This window comes from Pleurodeles waltl, chromosome 1_2 (assembly GCF_031143425.1).
Source record: "Pleurodeles waltl isolate 20211129_DDA chromosome 1_2, aPleWal1.hap1.20221129, whole genome shotgun sequence".
NCBI lineage: Eukaryota > Metazoa > Chordata > Amphibia > Caudata > Salamandridae > Pleurodeles > Pleurodeles waltl.
In genome coordinates this window covers 880225093-880241332 of record NC_090437.1, presented here as the reverse complement: position 1 = coordinate 880241332, position 16240 = coordinate 880225093, and positions in this window count along the sequence as shown.

Below are 16240 nucleotides of genomic sequence, written 5' to 3'. Positions count from 1 at the left end.
TTGCTTCTGCATCCTTGTTGCTTCTGTCCCACCCACTTTAAAAAAATTAAAAAAAAGAAATTTGAGGGTTATCTTCTTTTTATTTACCAATCAAACACATATCAGTAAATAAATAAATGCCTTTGTCATTTTGCTGGCACACACCTACAAAATGGCACAAGCCACATCATAGTCTTTATTTTATGTATTCTTCTTTATTCTTGTTGTACAGCATTGCTACAAATCATTGTCAAAGCCAAAAGGTCCCAAAGGCGAGAACTAATGGTTTTCCAATGCTTGTTTCTTGCAGTCACAATAACCTCATCCTTACCTCTCTTCTACAGATCTCCTCTCCTTTCCCCTCTCTTTCCTTTGGTCAATGCTTTCCTGATCCTTTCCTAACCACTGCCTCATTATTTAAACGTTGTTTACAGCACTGAGGGGCATATTTATACTCCGTTTGCGCCGAATTTGCGTCGTTTTTTTCTACGCAAATTCGACGCAAAACTAACTCCATATTTATACTTTGGCGTTAGACGCGTCTAGCGCCAAAGTATGAGGAATGAGCGTCATTTTTTTGCGTGAACGCCTTCCTTGTGTTAATGAGATGCAAGGTAGGCGTTCCCGTCTAAAAAAATAACTGCGACGCAAATGCGTCGTATTTATACTCCCGGGCAAAAATCACGCCCGGGAGTGGGCGGGGCAAAAAACCCCACATTTGCGCCTCTTTTTAACGCCTGGGTCAGGGCAGGCGTTAAGGGACCTGTGGGCTCAAAATTAGCCCACAGCTGCCCTCCCATGCCCCCAGGGACCCCCCCTGCCACCCTTGCCCACCCCAGGAGGACACCCAAGGATGGAGGGACCCATCCCAGGGACATTCAGGTAAGTTCAGGTAAGTATAATTATTAATTTTTTTTAGAATTTTTTTTGGGCATAGGGGGGCCTGATTTGTGCCCCCCTACATGCCACAATGCCCAATGACCATGCCCAGGGGACATAAGTCCCCTGGGCATGGCCATTGGGCAAGGGGGCATGACTCCTGTCTTTACTAAGACAGGAGTCATGTAAATGGCGTCTGGGCGTCGTTAAAAATGGCGCAAATCGGGTGGAGGCGATTTTTTTGCCTCTACCTGAATTGCCCCATTTTAAGACGCCCTAACGCCATTTTCCCCAACGCCGGCGCTGCCTGGTGTACGTGGTTTTTTTCCAGTCACACCAGGCAGCGCTGGTCTGCTAGCGCCGGCTAACACCATTCAATAAATACGGCGCCCGCATGGCGCTTCAGAATGGCGTTAGCCGGCGCTAATCTTTTTGGCGCAAAACTGCGATAGCGCAGTTTTGCGTCAAAAAGTATAAATATGGCCCTGAATCTTTCATTATATGATTTTTGATTTACATTAACCATGTGACCCAACAAGTCCATAGCTAAATATAGCCCTGACATATTACACCCTATTCCCTTGCTCCCTAACACAAGAATCTATTTATTGTGCTATAATTAATCATGGAACAGCAGTACCCAGGAGTAAGGTGTAGTGTAGCCATTTTTATGTAGCCTTTGCGCGCTTGCTTCAGGCGTTAGGCCTTTGTGCGCTTTGCCCTAGATGCATTTTATTTCTTTGCTCGCAGCATCGGGCCTTTGTGCACTTTGCTCTAGAGGCATTTTATTCAGCTTCGTACTGTTATTTTTTAATAACCAGTTCTACGGTCTTGTTTTATTCTTTATATCACACTGTTTAGCCTACTTCAGCATCGGAGTTTTCAATAACACATTCTTGCTCACTCTGTGCTTCAGTCAAGGATACAGTCTGGTACATTGCCGATAGACGTGGTAGGAGTTTAGTCTTTGGGATGTAGATGATACACACTCTTGCGTAGGACGTTTTGTTACCACACTGACATGTTAGTTATAAAAACACTTCCTTGTCCTAATACAGGGAAGAGGGAGATTCCGACCAGGGAACCACAACTATACGCTGACTGCCCTTTTGCAGATGCTGATCCAGATCACAGGCCTTTGCTCAGGTATGAGGGTTGATGTCTTCCCAGGGAATCTTAAAGGCAAGCTTAGAGCTTAACATGCTGTGCTCGAAATAGAACAGAACTAGAGGGAACGTAGTTGTTAACACTATGATAGCGTTATTCCTATGTTTCACTCTCTTGGTTACTATTTTAATCCTACTGTGTTGTATGGTTCTGGTTATTGCGGCTCATGCCTTATTATCTAGAATGCAGTCGTTTTATTAAATCAATCTATAAAACTTAAACTGTTTCTGTCATTTGTATACGAGATCATACTGTAAATGAGAGAGCTGGTTGGGACCTGAGCGACCACGACTTCCCTGAGAAGTTCTAAGATGTCATGCGCTCGGCTGCCAAATCATCCCTTCCCCTTGGGAGAGATGAGGCACTGCTAGTTAGCTGGAGCAAAACCGGATTGAAGGTGACAGGTTTCCTTCTTAGTGGGTCAGACTTAGTCCCCCACACCAGGAACGACTTTGACACCGAGAAATCCAGGAGTCTCATTTAGGATAATGAGAGCCAACGCGACAAAAGAAATAGTAGGGTCACTAGAGTTACTGTTATTATGTGCTAGTAGTTAGCTTAATTAATGTTGCATGAAATATGTAGTCAAATTGTGCAGCATAAATTGAATGTGCCATACTTTTTCTAAGGCAATATATATAACTTTACAGTTTAGTCATTTTTTTAAAGATATCATAGCTTGCAGAAGTGTCAAAGCATGGCTTCATTTATTTAAACTTTCCAACAATTTAGGATTTTTTTTCTGCAGGTGGTCGTGGATTACTGAATGCCATGTACTGCAAATAGTGTTATGTGATTGTGTGAAACAAAAAAGTCCCAGGGACACAGAATCAGATAAACAAATTCCAGTTGCCCTTCAGAATCAGTAACTCTGAGTGTCTGACTATTTTAACATGTGTTTGCAGTTGGTGTTACAATTCATGTTCTTTTCTTCTTTCCTCAGAACAACCTGGTGTTCCCATTGAAGGCCCAGATGCAAAGTAAGGAGAAGGACAGGTGCTTTGCCATCTAGTATAAGGTGCACCTTCAGCAAACTGTTCATCTTGGAGGAAGGGAAGGGAAGGCAGCAGTGGTGGAAGCTTTGCCGAGTAGCCAGCCAGTGCACCAAGGCATCATCACCACCACCACCACCGTAGGCAGTCGAGCACATTGTCCCCCACAGCAGTTAAAACTCCTCCCCTCTTAACCACAGAGACCCTTGTCCATGAGGTATTAAGAGGCCTAGCAGATGTGAAGAAAGACCAGAGGAAGATTTTAAAAAGACTGGACATTTTTGAGGACTATGTCTAGGGAGGGTATGGGCCTAGCATGTTGCAGGTGGGAATAATTGGGGAAGAGGTGGTTTGGGTATATTATTTTTTTTAGACTTTAGGGAGAGGGAGCCTCTAGCATGTTAGTAGAGTTTGGGATGGAAGTACTGTTTGTTAAGTTTTAGGAAGGGTGGTGGTCTGATAAAGGTTTTTTGTTATATAACTTATATGTAATTTGCTTTAGTACAGTCTCTGGGCCATAAATTATGAGCCTATGTCCAGGACATCCACATATCGACAGGGGCTGAGCCTTGGAACTTGGCCTATCATGAAGAAACCACCCAAATGTCCATTACCATCGTCCTCTCTCTAGTGTCTCTCTACCTGAGCTTCGTTCCCAAGGTATCCCCTCCAGTCCACCCTCCTGCAATCAAGGTTGGAAAACTGACCACACCCAACCTTTGCCACCCACTCTTTACGGATTGATGTTACTTGGGCAGCACCCACCCTCCCATCAGTAATAGCAGTATATTGTCATACCCTCTGCATTCATAACTAGGGAATACTTACAACTCATAGTATTGTGGGGTCCTATTATGCATCTTGCCAACCCCAAGCCCAACAACTCCATCCTTGAAGTTCTTAGATCTTCTTACCTGAGGTGAAATGTTGGTATGCTCCCTGCATAGTGTATTAACAAAAAGGAGAGAGCTATCCCTCACTGTCAAAGGGAACAGGTTTTACAGGCCAAAGTAGAAAATTGAATCTGCCCCTCATATACTTATATACATATTTAGAAAGGTGTCTATTTGATTCTCAATTAGGTCCAACTAGGCATTTACTATTTCAGAAACATATATGCTGTGCACTATACACCACCATGTTGTTTCTTTTACTTTTTAAAACAATCTTTGCAGTTCACAACATTCTCCACTAAAAAAATGTCATTAACAGTTAAAACTTTGTATATACATTAGCATTTTTCATAAGCCACAGGCAAAAACATCTATCACACCATCAATTCATCAAAATTAATCCACCTAACAGGCCCCTATAGGGAAGGCGTAACAGAATTATTTTGAATGGAGCTTGTAACCAGCAAAATGATTCTCATTTCACAACAAGAAACAGAACTAAAAGAAATAGAAAGTCCAAGACTGAGGCTGGCATAAATCAATATAGTGAGCAGAGTCATTTACTAAAGTAAGTGTAATGAACATTCAGTTTGCATGAGGTGGTTACTTCTGTAGAGTCATCATGTAGACTGATTCTCTGTGGAGGTTAGATTGTGGAATACAAGTACACACTACTTATTGGTGTCTTACTGTTATAATTTATTCTGTAGATTATGATGCCCCTTATTCGACAGAGTGAAGGGGATAGTGTGGGCAAATTTTGTATTTTTTGTTACTTAACCCTCTAACAGTTTGGCAATGCTTACACCACATGCAGCCTGCCCAGCCCTGTTGGTTTTGGAAATAGCTATAAGCACAATAGATCTCACAATCTGCACAAAAGATCTCACAACTTGGAGGACAAGGGTCAGGGAATCAATATTAGATTGGCAAGGGGATTAGGAAACACTTTAGAAAGTGTCAAACAAAGCATTCAGCAACTCCATGACCACATACCAACTTTCAGCTTCATTCTATGACAGATAGGTTAATCTATTCAAAATGCTTTAGCAATCAACAGACCCCCAAGTTAGTTAAAGTTATATAGGCAGGGATCCAAAATGGCAAACATGCACACAGTTCAAAAATATTTATAATAAAAGTTAAGAACAATTGTACTGTAGTAAAATTGTGCAACAACAGTCAGGATTGTCCGTCTTGGGAGCGGGGCTGAACTACTGACCAAGAATTTCATGGAGGTTCTTTCAAGAAGAGAAGGCCAGTGGAATGAACAAAAGAAAACAACAAAATATAAAAATCAAGGTAAACAGTATGGTATCCAGTATGGAGCATAGGCTGACGTACAATTAACAGCCAATCTATTACTAATCACAGAACACTAGCTGCATGAACCCTGATTGCCCAGCAAAAACAAAGTTTAGCTGTGCCCATCATGTCCACAACCACTTGTGATTTACCACTTAAGTAACTAGTCTGAATAATACTAAATAGCTCACCTCTTTCCAATCCATAGCAGTGGACCTCTTTGAGTCTGGTTTCCCATACAAATAAATAGGTGTTGGTCCTTCTTCCGGATGTTGTTTACTAGATAGTTTATTTTTTCCAATAAGGGACAGAGCTGTTGAACAAGAAAAAAATGAAATTTAGTTTTAGAAGACTGTAGGTACACTAAGAAGTTTCAGAAGAACCAAGAGACACTGGTGTGATTTACAAAACATCAATACCCATTCCAGTGCTCATACAAAATGATCAACCACACATTAAATACTGAGCTTACATATACATTTCTCCCATTAATCACATGAACAATTACCTGCATTCACTGTTTCAAGTTAGTTACCTATTCCCGGTGGGGTGTCCATTTTCCTATCTGCCTATTTTTTCATGTAAGCAAGACACAAAAGCAGCCCAGTCCTTTGTATCGTCACTGACAGCTTAGCATGGGAATGAAAGGTCAGGCATGGGAAGTAGACATATTGTTTTTTTCAGAAAATGGAGACGTACATTGTAGACATAGATAGCATTGGTGACCCTAAAGTTGAATTTATTTATTTGTCACCTCTCACCAGTCGCCAGACTGGAATGGCTATCTGTGCCATGCTCAGTGGTCCATTTGAGTTTATTTACATTATCTGCACTTCAAATATAAAAGTGAACTTTTTTTGCTTTACAGCTGGATTATTTTTTATTGTTTTTAAACCAGGAGATAAGTTCCTCCTCAAGTTCATCGAGGTCATCAAAAGGATAACTACTCGCCACACCTGTGATGTCCAAGGAATTATATTCATCTACGGTTATGTCTTGTGGAGTCCTACAATTTCTGGGTATGCATGTTGATTCATTTTAACATTCAAGTCTCTTCACATTTTGAGGAGAGATGGGTCCTTCTGACAGTGACAACTGTCCCAGCTGCACTGAACACTCTCTCCAAAGATACATTAGCTATAGGACATACTATATACTTTATTGCCAGCCTGCTGAATTCCGGTTACTGTACCTTCTTCAAATGCCAATAAGTAAATGGCTCTTCATCAAGGCAGACTTTTATTTGGTCTTCCAAGCAGTTTTGTACCATCATCTCTATTGTCACAGTTGTTGGCATTTGCTGTTTCAGAGTTTCCTGCACATGTGCACTTGATTTAAGCCCTGGAATATTCATACTAAACCAGTCCACTGTGGAGGTTGGTAGTGAAAGTGATGAGGTTGTTTTAGAAGTAACTGTCTTCATGGAATGGTAATTTTTGAGTTACCACTGGCTGGTGGTGCTGCAGTAACAACATTCTTGTGGATTTTGAGCCACTGCCTCCATCTCTAGAGATTCAAGGCAGTACTTCAGATCTGCTATAGCCCTGAAGTTGCAATCATTTATCTTCTACATCACCTGCTTCCCTGGTGATTGAAATTGTTGTATACTGAGACATCCACTGTTGAACAAGAAATGAAAGTGAGATTTGCTTATGTTGTACTGTGAATACAGTATTGTAGCACAGATGTACTCTTCAGAGGACACAATCTGTTTGCACCTTTTGGTTTGTGTTAATGAAAAGGATTAAACAGTTGACAAAAGCAACTGCTTCTTCATTGACATTGGTAAATGTTTGTATCCCTGTCACATGTGGTGTAATGAGAATGTTTGGCTCATGGTACAATCCTCAATGCTGAAAGCTCAAAAGGCATTAATTGCTCTCTTAGCCACATTTGTCATGGCACTGGCAGTAGCAATTACTCTTTTGTATGATATGATCATTGATAGCCTTGTAATGCTCCAACAGGCATTGCAGCATGAAGATGGGCTGAAATCTCCTACACAAGGTCCTTTAAAGTGACTCTACTAGCACTGTTGCAACTCCTGGGTTCTGGATCCTGGGTTCCTAACCCACGGGTACAATGACTTACTTCAGTGCATCTTCCCAGGGTAAGAAGGTACATTTTAATTGCAGCCTCACACAACTCAGTCAGCATTCCTGCAAGTGTGGTGTTTGTGTTTTCTGGGTTATGAACAGTCCCATAAAGGGTTCAGGGACACAGTGATAATTCAATCCAAATTGTGTAAAATAACACACTCAAGCATAGCACTAAGAAAGACACTATATTTAAAAGTGTTTATTTCAACAGTCTCATTCTGTTGCTTAGTACATGAAAATCAACCACATAGAATGTAATTAAAACAGCACTTGCTCATGTTGCTGGCAGTGAGAATAAAAAGAACAGTTTTAACATGTTTTAAAATGTTCCTAGCAGGCAACCACCCTGAGCTACTTGTATGCACTACACTATGAAAGCGAGGAATAGCTAAGCTGCCTCTAGAGTTACTTGGGGGCTTGTACACGGCATAACTAATCACAGTGGATAAGCTGTGTTTATCAGGCTTCAGCCAGGAAGCGAGTGTGCTTTCAGAAGGAACCCATAGTATCAGAAGGGATCAAGCTCTTCTCATCACTAGATCGATTCTTGGCATTAGAATAGATGTTTCTTCAGTCTAGCAGGACCTCTCTTGATAATCTGGTGCTAAGACCCCTATAACTTTCAATTCCTGAACCGACCACTGCAAAATCTAGAGGGGATTTTAAAAATTCCAAGATGCAACCTGTGTACAGTAGCAAAATTAAAATATGTCAACTCTGACTACATGTTTACCTTACTTTTCTAAGGTTAAAGCTTGAGATGCATATATTAAAGAGTTTGTGTCAGACGTATCGCCTAATATACTAGTAAATCAGGATTTACATGAAAATAACACTTTCATAATTTCTGTGAAGATAACGATGTGCTGGCTGTGAACCAAAGGCAGACAGGCTAACTTAACATTTTAGCAAAGGCGTCTGGCTTGGTACTGCACAACAGCATGATGAATGATGCTCAGCAGCTTTCAGGCTTTGAAGGAATGGCTGTAATGAGTGCAAATTCTGAGGCAGAAGACCAGTTTGTTGTAGACTACAACTTGATGAACTGGTGGCACAGCAACAGCTGACAAATAGGTAAGCTCGGAACCTTCCATTTTGGACAGAGGGTCTCCACAAATTAAAGAAACTCCTCTCCTTCCACCAGAGAAAAGGAGAGTTAAAATGCTATCATTCTAGCCAGCTTCCCATTGTATAAAAGGACTTTTCATGGATTTTGTGGTACGGTGACTCTATGCTGAACATAGACATGATGGTGGGTTGTTGTGTCTATTTTCTTTGTGCAGATACCTCGAAAAGTGACCTACAGAGCTAAACGTGGGCTACTTGGATGCTTTGTGGCGAGTGTATCCCTCTTCTCCTTGTGCCTTGCTGGAGGTTGCTTGAGGTGTAGATGGCGAATTAAGAGCAAAACTTAAAGGGCTGCTTCACTAGGACAACATCTGCCTTATCACCACCTACTCCTATCTATTCTATCCTTTTGAAGTGCTCTTCCCAAACAAAGGCATGTTAGCTTTTCAGGTGGGTCTGTTGGCATTCAATACCGTAATGTCCATCTCACTTACCATGACACACTAGTTTGCAGCTAATTGAGCAAACTACAATGTATTGCTTCTGTGGTCTAACCTAAACATCAAAAAGTCCCAAACTGGGGAGAGATTCCTTATAGAGCCAAGCCAGAAGAGCATGTTGTAGTAGAGCTAGGCAGTAGTGTTTGCCTTTCCCTAGTGCAGGCAGGGACTTCAGGAGAGATGGTTGCAGGTTTTTTAGTTCTTGAAAAGATGGGAGCAGGTGGTCTTGGTGGGAATCATGACTCACAGCAGGTTGAATAGAAGTGATCTGCATTTACACTGTGCCACTCTTCACAATAACATTCACATATTCATTTTCCTGACTGGCAGCTACACTTTCTGGAAATGTATTCTTCCATTGTGTATTGTGGCAGGTCTTGGCTGGGCCCCAATCCCCGTCACAACCATCGGAAGGAGAGCTTGGAGAAGATGGGAGGTGCGCCTGCTCTTCCTTTTCCTCGGAGGAGATGGTGAAGACTATGAACCAGATTTATACTTTTTGACGCAAAACTTCGTTAACGCAAAACTTCGTTAACGCAGTTTTGCGTAAAAAATGTAAGCACTGGCTTGCATTATTTCTTAACACCACCTGTGCGTCAAATTTATACTTTGGTGCTGGGTGGCGCTAAGAATAGGTTAGTCATTTTTCCTGACGCTAACCATTGCACCTTGTCGTTAGGCAAAATTACGTTAATGCAGGAAAAAATTACTCTAATCCGGTTTGTGACATGGAAAAACAACGCAAAACGGATATGTGCCATTTTATCACGCAATAGCGCCAAAGAGCGATGCAAATGGAAATAACTGTGCAAAGGAGCCCCAAAATGGATCCCAGAAGCCAGGAGAGACTCCAGGGAGACCCCAGACAGCCAGGAACCAACCAGGAGGACACAGACAAGACCCAGGGGAGAGACAAGAAGAAGAGGAAGTGTTGCTTCAGCACAGAGGACCATGAAATTCTGGTGAGAGAGGTGATGGAGCACCAGCATCAACTCTTCATCACCTCTAAATTGCCAATTAGGAGGAGAGAGGCAATTTGGCAACAGATTGTGGACAAGATTAACAGTGTGGCAGAGGTCAGGAGAACTGTCACTGAGTGCAAGAAATGCTGGCATGACAGCAAGTGCAGGACAAAGGAAAAAATGGCAAAGAACAGGAAGGCAGCACTGCAGACTGGAGGTGGGAGTCCAGCACCGCAAGAGGACTTGGACGAGATGGAGGAGATGGTTGCAGCCGTCATGCTGGAGGAAATCATCACTGGTATCGCAGGACAGGACAGTGCAGACTACCAGGAAAGAACACATATGCAGGGTAAGTTGCATGGGGGACCAAAATGGCTAAATGTTAAGTGCAACAAGGGGGAGGCACATACCTACTACACAATGCATGTCAGCCCTGAAAATCAGGCAGTGGAAAGGGCAAAGGAGCACGGCACGGGACTCCCTGCACTGCCCATGCCAGGAGCATGGGCTGTGCAGGGGCATCCAGGGGCACAACACAACACCAGCAACAATTGCATGGGGGTACAACACCATGCCAAGGCTGCTGGAAAAGCTGAAGCAGATCAGGAGGGTAGGGTAGAACGTAAAACTGGTCTGGTGTCACAGGACAGCTGGTATTGTCAGAATGTAAACTAGAGGACAATGCCCAGTCTCACACCATAGGCTCAAGCAGCATTTGCCATTGACAACAGATGTCACTGCTACCTGTGCTGTGTGTGCTGGTCAATTAGGAAATGGCAGTTAGGTGCCCATGGCACAAACACACTAAAACTGAGGGTTCAGTATTACTATGTGATCAATCCCCATCAATCCCCCCCAATCCCTGACTCCTGTCAACTGGTCATGTCCATAGACTCAATAACCATCAGGGACTGTCACATACATAATGATGTACACAACAGTAATCTCATACCCATGCTGGCCATTCCTGGGGTTACCCCTGTGCCTGTGTCACAATAGCTGCAATGCCACCACGCAACATCTCAACTGTCATAGTGCTAAGATAACTGCATTGAGGGGGAGTACATATGTGTGTAGGAAGGCAAACAAACCCGCGCAGTCACAAGAGGAAATAGAACTCTGGCAGGCCCATCAGTGTAATGCAATGTAGCACACATATGCAAACATCAACATGAGAAACTACCAATGGTAAGACCGGTATTGTTTCATTGAAATGCCACACATGGAATGTTGCTAGGTCTCAGCACTGCATAGGTGTGTGTGAAAAATTATAGACTGGGACGGGCCATATTGTTATGTGTGGTCCTGTGGCATCGGCACAACACCAATCATTGCAAGGCCTCACCATGCTAACCATGCTAATGCAAGCAGAGGGAGGGTTAATGAGGACAAGAAGGTGGCAAGCCACAATTTGGAGAGAACCCACACCTAGAAGATGTGACGCAGACAATTGCCCAAACTGCCCACACTACATGTGACATGCAGGTGGGGCATTGGGCTGAGAGAATGCAAACAATAATGACAGGAACAATGCATGGAAACCAAGATAACAATATACCACCAATAGGAAGTCAGTGACATCACATTACAACTGGCACAACACAAACACACTAATTGTACAATATCTCATTGCAGAGGACAATGGCTCTCCTGTGGATCTGTCTGTCCTGGACTACCCTGATGACCTGGAGGACCAGCTGACAACCATCAGCCAGGAAACTCTCCAAGATGTCCTGGGAACCCTCCAGACACCACCTCCAGTCGCAAGGAGGAGCACACATGTAGGAGCCATCCCAGAAGACCCACCCACCACCCCAATAGTACGACCTGCCACCTCAAACACAGCTCAGGACTCTGATGACACAGGGACCACCTTTGAGAGGACAGTAGTGGGAGTACAGTGGGAGCTTGCCAAGGAGGTGCAGGTGGGGATGCAAACTATGACAGCCAGCCTTGAGGGGATGAACACGTGCATGATGATGTCTGCAGAACAGACAGCAGCCATACAAGTCACACAATCCCAATTGCAAGGAGTCCAACAGTGTGTGAGGACCTCATCACTGCTGTGAGGTAGTTGCCACAACACCTGCCCTCCCAATCTTGCAGCTACATGCATGACAACAAGCTGGACTCCAGGCACCAGGAACTGGCCTCCCTCAGGTCAGACATGGCTGCCTACCACAGGGATGTTGCTGCCATACTTAATAATCAGCAGCTCCTCCTTGCTGCAGTGATGCCATGTGTAGTTCCACAGATGGCAGCTGCCGGGAATTTGGTGTCCACTCCTCCAACCACTGAAGTGTGTGTTGCCCCCTCAAACCCACCAGCACCACCATCAAGGGCAGAGGAGACGACACACACATCAGAGGACGAAGATGTGGAACAGATCATCTTCACCTGTAGGAGTACCCTGCAGCACCATCCCATGCCACATGGGCACTGATTTCCCTTTGTCCTGTGCTTGACAACATGCCTGTGTTGCTACAGTTGGTGACATGCACTCTTTACCGACACACTGTTAACCTTTCCACTATGGACTGCAATTGTCTCTCACTACTCAATTGGCAATTCATTTTCCTCTGCATTGAATAACAGTTCATCTCAGCATGTCAAATGACATGTCCCTCAACCTTTGCACTTGTGTTGCATCACAATAGAATGCTTTACACTAATGGGGTCACAGACCTGTGTAGTGTAGCCATTTTTATGTAGCTTTTGCGCGCTTGCTTCAGGCGTTAGGCCTTTGTGCGCTTTGCCCTAGATGCATTTTATTTCTTTGCTCGCAGCATCGGGCCTCTGTGCTCTTTGCTCTAGAGGCATTTTATTCAGCTTCGTACTGTTATTTTTTAATAACCAGTTCTACGGTCTTGTTTTATTCTTTATATTACACTGTTTAGCCTACTTCAGCATCGGAGTTTTCAATAACACATTCTCGATCACTCTGTGCTTCAGTCAAGGATACAGTCTGGTACATTGCCGATAGACGTGGTAGGAGTTTAGTCTTTGGATTGTAGACGATACACATTCTTGCGTAGGACGTTTTTGTTACCACATCGACATGTTAGTTATAAAAACACTTCCTTGTCCTAATACATGCAAGAGGGAGATTCCGACCAGGGAACCACAACTATACACTGACTGCCCTGTTGCAGATGCAGATCCAGATCACAGGCCTTTGCTCAGGTATGAGGGTTGATGTATTCCCAGGGAATCTGAAAGGCAAGCTTAGAGCTTAACATGCTGTGCTCGAAATAGAACAAAACTAGAGGGAACATAGTTTGTTAACACTATGATAGCGTTATTCCTATGTTTCACTCTCTTGGTTACTATTTTAATCCTACTGTGTTGTATGGTTCTGGTTATCCCGGCTCACGCCTTATTATCTAGAATGCAGTTGTTTTATTAAATCAATCTATAAAACTTAAACTGTTTCTGTCATTTGTATATGAGATCATACTGTAAATGAGAGAGCTGGTTGGGACCTGAGTGACCATGACTTCCCTGAGAAGTTCTAAGATGTCATGCGCTCGGCTGCCAAATCATCCCTTCCCCTTGGGAGAGATGAGGCACTGCTAGTTAGCCGGAGCAAAATCGGATTGAAGGTGACAGGTGTCCTTCTTAGTGGGTCAGGCTTAGTCCCCCACACCAGGAACGACTCTGACACCGAGAAATCCAGTAGTCTCATTTAGGATAATGAGAGCCAACGCGACACCTGGACTATGCAAATATTGTACTACAGCACTTTAAAATAAACAGCACCTACACACCCACTTTGTCTCTGTGTAATGTGACACATCTACTTTGCTAGAGATTTGTGATGCATGTAACATGCCCATGGTCACAGAGTGTCAATACCAGAGTGCAGAAGTAATGAGGACAGATATCTACGCACAAGGGCCCAGATTTTTCCTTTTTCTGCGCTGCATTTGCATCATTTTTTAAGCAAAAGCAGTGCAAACTTACAAAATATAATTGTATTTTGTAAGTTTGCGCTACTTTTGCGTCAAAAAATTAGGTAAATGCAGTGCAAAAATAGTATAATTCAGGGCCAAGGTATCTACAAGATGAAAGTCAATGCTGGCCACATCCCCTACACACAAGTCATTGTGTATGTGACATTTGCTTTAAAACATGCCTGCCTCACCCACAACATACAGCAGGAATGGCTGTGTAAGAGTGTTTGGCCAATAACGTTAGCTGGGAGGTCAAGTAAAACACATAGGTGTGGAATTTGTATACTTGACTTCATCTGAAATTGGCGCTACTCAGTTTAGCAGTGTCGACATGAACTTCAGGCTGCAGGCAGCTGTCCCACAGTGCCCAACATCACAACACAGGATCAAAACTATTACAGCTTAAAAAACACACCTACCTGTCCAATACATGAGAACCATAGTCACGTTGAGTGGTGGGTACAATGGATGGCAGATGCATTGAGATTTAGATTTGTTGTAGCTGCCAATGTGACAGCTCAGTTGGAAGTGGGAATTAACATGTCAAGGGAGGGATGTGGATGTAGTACAGAATACACAGGCCAACAGACAATGGGCACTGTACACTCATGCAAAGACCCCGAGCGCTAAGCATATGACACATGCTGTAAGGGAGTACCTAAATCTTTAATAACTACGTAGGAAACCAAACTTAAAACTATGCAACACACCTATAGTAACCTAATCTATCCTAACTATACATTACCTACAACTGGCCCTAAATACCCTATACTAAGCTTACTTACCACATTTAACAATACACTCTAAACATTTACCCTCCACACCCTTTATATGATGAGACACATGTAGGACAACATATACTAACCTAAACATATACTAACTAATACTAAACAAATATATATTTTTTTTGTATTGAAAAAATACATTGGTCTTTTTTTCTTTAATACACAAAAGCCCTAAAATTAACCCCCACCCACCCACAAACTAAAATGTAATAATATGAACCTGACCTACTTATCCTATCTAAACTACTACCCTACTCTAACCTATCACTAAACCCCCTAAACCCACTAGAAAACAAGATGAGGAATGAGGAGGAAGGGGACTGAAATAGGGGTGAGGGGAGGCAAGAGTTCACAGGTTTGCCTTCCTCAGTGTCTTTTTTATTTCCTTGAGCCTCCGTATTTTTGTCCACATCCCTCTGTATTGTGTCAAGCTTTTTCAAAACTTTCCTCATGTACCTCTGAAGCTCAGCTATTGCAGCCATGTCCATAGCAGCAGATGTGGTGGTCTGTGTTGCGAAGGTTGATGGTCCAGCAGGTGTGGTGGTTGATGGGGCAGACGTTGAAGGTACAGCAGGTGTGGTGGTTGGTGGTGCCGAGGTTGACAGTGCAGCAGGTGTGACTGATGTGACGGTGGCTGCTATGGTACTGGCTGAAGTTGTGGTGGTGGCTCCAACCTTTGTGGCAAATGCTGATCCCCCTTGGGTGAAAGCCCGCCATTCTCCTGTGGCTTGCTCTCTCTGATAGCATCTTGCCGTCCTTCGGTACCCAGACTCGGCATCCAATATGTGTCTGTATCTCACTGCCCGCTTCTGGAAAGCTCTGATCTCTGCTACATCCATGTGGCAGCTGTAAGAATTAGATAGGCAATCATCAGTGTCATCATTGTGTGACGCATGCACAGATGATAATCTAACACTCTGCCTCAATTTGCACATGCAGTCCAAATCACAGTCCAGATGATTTAATGTCCCTGGTGAATGAAATGGCAATGCTGCCTACCCATTATGTCTTTTACACCACAGCAAAGCACAACAAGAGTTGGACAAAATAAAATGTAGTGCAATGTGTCACAATACAAAGGCAGCAACTACATCACATGGGCCAGGCCGACTAATCTTTATCATCTGAGTCAACTTCAAGGAACCCAAGACCAGTGATTTGTAGATGTAATTGGCAGCTTGGTATGCAGTTGCTAATCTCAAAGGGTCAGTGATGTTTGGGACACATGCATGCTTGAATGAGATGACTGTCATCTACACTGTGACCAACACATCTACCTACATATATGTTGTTCCCCTACCCCTGTGCCTCAGGGGTGATGAGCATGCAATACATCATCACAACAGTTGAGAACAACCACAAAGCAAGGTCCGCTTGTACATGGATTTGGTGAGTGGAACACATGTGAGGAGGGCTGGCACCTAGCAATGAGGTATCCATAAGTCATTCACATCTACATTCATGTGTCCAGTTGTGGACAACCTTCAACACCTGATCTGCCAACACAATTCCCAAAACACCCACATTGATGACAGCACATATCCGGCCTTGACCTGCATGCACGCCTATTACATACCACATAAGTGTCAAGTAAATGGAGTACAACTTATGGGGCTAGATGCTGGGGGACAGTTACCCATACAGTCCTACATGTACAT